Consider the following 4,747-nt stretch of genomic DNA (forward strand, 5'->3'; position numbering starts at 1 on the left):
CACAGTGCCACACCCTGGAGGATCACAGTACCACACCCTGGAGGATCACATGTCACACCCTGGAGGATCACAGTGCCACACCCTGGAAATCTAATATTAGAACATGTGTTTTATCTTTCATAACCTCAAAGATGAATTATATTACCTCTCTGGCAAACATTTCGTCTCTATCGACTTCATGAATGGTGGTATTTGGGCAGGCTTCCCCTTTTCCCTTTAGCAGTGACAAAGGGGCCAACCCCGACCCTCTTATGACAGTGCTCGCACTTGCACCAGTCACCCTGCAAAGTTTAATAAGGCTAGCAACAAGCGTCTGGCTTCCAACATTGGACATACTTCATATTTCATAAATATAAATTCTTAAGAATTCTGAAGCAGTGTTTTCTTTTTCATCTCATTTCTTCACTTCAATATTGTCTTACCTTTTGGTTCCGCCTCAAGGCATATTTTTTTAATTTTATTGTTCCCTTATGGTAAACATTCTGCATTTGCATTCAAATGTTGGTGGCGCGTTGCACTCTCTGGCTGGTGGCAAGAATTGCTTCAACTTGGAGAGCTGCGCTTGAATTGGATTTTGTTCGTGAATGTGTCTGTGCCTGTGTGTTTACCTAGTTGTATTGTTTACACAGGTGTGTGTACAGGTGGACAACGTTTGACTCCTGTTAGCAGGCTGAGAACTTTCCCTTTCCTTAGCTCATGGTAAGCCTTACCCTACTAGTTCCCCTGGAACACGACCCGACAGTCAGTTCACAACCAGGTCCCTAATTACTGCTGGGCGAGCAGAGGCGATTGGTGCTTGATCAACCCTCTCTGTTCAGGATTCGAACCCGGCCGACTTATCTAATTGTGTCTAGGAGAGAGAGAGAGAGAGAGAGAGAGGGAGAGAGGGAGAGAGAGAGAGAGAGAGAGAGAGAGAGAGAGAGAGAGAGAGAGAGAGAGAGAGAGAGAGAGAGATGAAGGACCTGCCTCATAGCCATCACTGGTTGTGTTTACATAATACTCTGACGTTGGGAAGTATAGCGTGTATGAGAGGAGCGGATGGTTAGTGACCCACAGTGACTGACTGGACCTGTGGCCTTCATCACATCCCTTTCTTGTAGTGATGGTATTGTCTCCACTAGCATTTCTGTGAGTCCTTTATAGGCGTCTCTTCTGGTAGGGCTCTGGGCCACAGTGCACCTCACCTTCCTGCTTTAACACTTTCTGTAAGCTTTGATTAAGAAAGTATTCTTGGTGTGCCCCCAGTGTGTGTAGTGTAGCTGGTCTCAGACATCACCCACTGTCCGAGACCAGTGGGTGATGTGGGTGACATAGCCACTGTCCTCCTGGCTATGTACTAGTTTATGTTGTACTAGATTATATTGTTAATATATATTATCATTCATTTCTGTTATGACTGGATTATGTTGCAACATGTTGTGCTGCTCTTGGTCTTCAAGCGCCGAGTCTTGAACCTTGAGTCAGTGCTTTTGTTTTTATTTTCTTGTTCTTATTTCGGACCAGTTTTCTCTGGAAGTTATCTAACATTCTGGTGATTGTTTCTGAAATAATAATCTTTTACTCTTCCTTTTTCTATTGTCTTAATTGATATTATATATTCTTAGATAAACACTGTAGTCATTGGCTTCTGTTGACATTGTATAAGCTGTTATCTTCATGTTTCTGCTATCACTCACAGGTCAATGTTTATAAGTCAATATAGCTATGATTGTAATCTTCCATTACTTGTACTTTTTATCTTAGTGGGATGTCTCTGGCCATCTCTTGAAGGATATTTATATATATTATGTTAAAATGTGTGAAAATATATGTATATGTTGTTGGAGTTTTGTCTGGATGTTGTGTGGAAGATGGGGGGAGGGGGGGGGGTAATCATAGCCTCATCACTTTCACTGAACTGTTCCCCCATGACATAGTCAGGTTGTTGCTTGTTTCACTGTGAATGATCCTTTGAAAATTCTTTTATTTTTTATTTTTAGCCGGAAAGTCATAGCTCGTCCTGGCTGTAACCTTTTAGTGATATTAGAGTAGTGATCATTACAGTTATTGTGGCTTACAATATTGTGACACGAGAGGTGTTGTTATCTGGAATACTTTCAGTGACCTCATCTCCTTTATTGACTGTTCATCAGCATTGGTGTCCCAGGTTTTCTGGTATTTGGTTAACTAACAGCTTGTTAGGTGTGTGTGTGTGTGTGTGTGTGTGTGTGTGTGTGTGTGTGTGTGTGTGTGTGTGTGTGTGTGTGTGTGTGTGTGTGTGTGTGTAGACGAGGGCAGCGTGGGGAAGCCTCAGCAACATACACATCCACAACCAATAATGACTTGACCTTTACACTGCTTCTCTCTCGCTCACAGCTTGACGGTACACTGCCTCCTGGGGCCTCTCATCTCTCTCTCTCTCCCTGTCTCTCTGCCTCTCTGAAAGTCTGTGCTTAAAGGCAAACATTAACCTGAGTTCTGGAAGTTAAAAGTTGTTAACCTACGTCAGGTAATATTGAAGCGTGACCACAGAGGTGTGTGGGTGAAGCTGCAGCTCTCTGGTGCAGGTCCAGACTGACAATGACTGCCACAGGGACACTAGTCTTAGCGTTTGTCCTTGTGAGAACATGCTGCAGGTGCAAGCCACCTGCAATATGTGAATTGGTTGGTGGCCGAGCGTCTTGTGTTCTAATTGCCGTCTTGCAGAGGAAGTTCAGCCATTGGAGAATCTTAAGAATATTGGTGTCTTACATAAGACGGAGACTATCAACATCTCTTTGGTGCTGGAGACTACTGGGCCGACGGCTGATCTCCTCCTGTTCTCTCGCCTAATTCCTTGTGTTTGTTACGGATGTGATCGAGCTGTTAATATGGAACGTATTGGTGAAAGATAAAGCACCGTAATATTGACGTTTTCTATACATCGGCCTGGATAAGTTGTGTGGCTTGTTTGGGTTCGTATGTTGATGTTTTGCCACAACAGATCGGAAGAACGGGCCAAGACTTTTATGTAGTTCAAAATTCAAAACTTTAAGAAAACGTAAAAGTCGTCACAAGCCATCAGTTTACCGTTCCCTTCCCGGCCGCCAGATGTCTCAATACATTCAATGTTGTTCGAATTTTCATATTTTTGGAACAATGGCGCGGGGTATTGGACCCTTAAGATGGTTGTATCACAGGAATTATACTTATTCCAATTCCAAGGTAAATGGAAATAGTCGCTTTATTATGAAAACTGAACAAATCCGTTGACATTTTGTTTTTAAAGTAAAATCGTCTCGACTACCCCCCTTACCCCCCTATTCTCCCGTTCCATAATTTCTCTCTTTGCCCGTTCCCTCAGGTAGTCCCAGCAGCTGTTCCTCTGCACCCCTTTATCTCACCTTCCCCCCCCCCTCCCCCTGCCATCTGTACGCCTATCTTCCGTCTATTATTTTCCCCGTGTTCTTTAACCCTCCCTCCCCCCCTTGCAGTGCCCCACCACAGCCCCCTCCCTCACAACCCCTCACCAGAGCGCTCCCTGCTCCCCCCCCCTCTCCTCCTCCTTCCCTTTGTTAAGCAGCGTCTACCCAAGAAATCTCTCACTGGAATTTCGGGACGCTGGTTGATTTTTTTCTTTCACAGGATTTTACTTATTTCTTTCTGAAGGATTTACTTCTTTTACTGCGAGAGCTTTGCTTCCTCTCTCTCTCTCTCCCCTCCCCCCCCCCCCCTTCTCTCTCACCGACAGTTGAGAGGCGGGACCAAAGAGCCGCAGCTCAACCCCCTAAGCCCAACCAGGCGAGTATGGTTGTGTGGTTGTGGTGGTGGAGTATACAGTATCTGAGGGTGTAATGTTCTTCATTATTGGTGATCAACAAACCCAGAGACTTGACCTTGAAGACTGTGTTCCTTGCTGCTTGAGTTACACTTTACCCCACAGTCTGAGGAGTCTCTCGCCTCCAGGACTTCCTCATTGTTATTGTTGCTTATTCTCCATCTTAACGTGGGTAGGTTGGTCTGCCTTCATTATAATTAGTTTTCTCGGGGACAGGAAGCCTGTGTATGTATATACACTTTAGGCTTGTATCGAGGTCGCCCCCCCCTCAAGGTGGAACTACTGACCCTCCCCAGGATGCAACCCCACAACAGTTGCCTAACTCCCCGGTATCTCTTTACTGCAAGGTGAACACACACATCAGGTGGAAAGAAACCTGCCAAACCATTTCTATCCCGCCCGGGAATGGATCTGGTATCTCCCAGTTGTAAGTGAAGAACGAAGCCTACTGAACTACGAAACCATTATGTAGGCAATTGTCCGTTATATTTTGTTCAATACTAGAGTGAGTCTACGGATTCCGGACTCCATGTTTCACTTACACAACTACAAGGAAATTACAGTACTGTACTGTGTTCTCACTGATATGGTTTACCATTGTCAGGGACAGGAAGCCTGTTAGGCTTATTGGTGTCCTCTTAGACCAATGACAGATCCCACCAGTATGCAACCCCTAATAGTTGACTAACTCCGGGATATCTATTGCTACGTGAATAACAATTATCAGGTATAACATGCTCAAATATCTCTATCCTGCGTGAGAATCGAATCCAGAATCTTTTTGCCCATTTCCTAAGTGATATTGTGTGTGTGTGTAATTACCCAAGTGTAGTTACAGGAGGAGAACTACGCTCGTAGTGTCCCGTCTTCCCAGCACTGTCATATAACGCTTTGAAATTACTGACAGTTTTGGCCACCACCACCTTCTCACCCAACTGGTTCCAACCGTCT

This window comes from Procambarus clarkii, chromosome 31 (genome assembly GCF_040958095.1).
Source record: "Procambarus clarkii isolate CNS0578487 chromosome 31, FALCON_Pclarkii_2.0, whole genome shotgun sequence".
Taxonomy (NCBI): domain Eukaryota; kingdom Metazoa; phylum Arthropoda; class Malacostraca; order Decapoda; family Cambaridae; genus Procambarus; species Procambarus clarkii.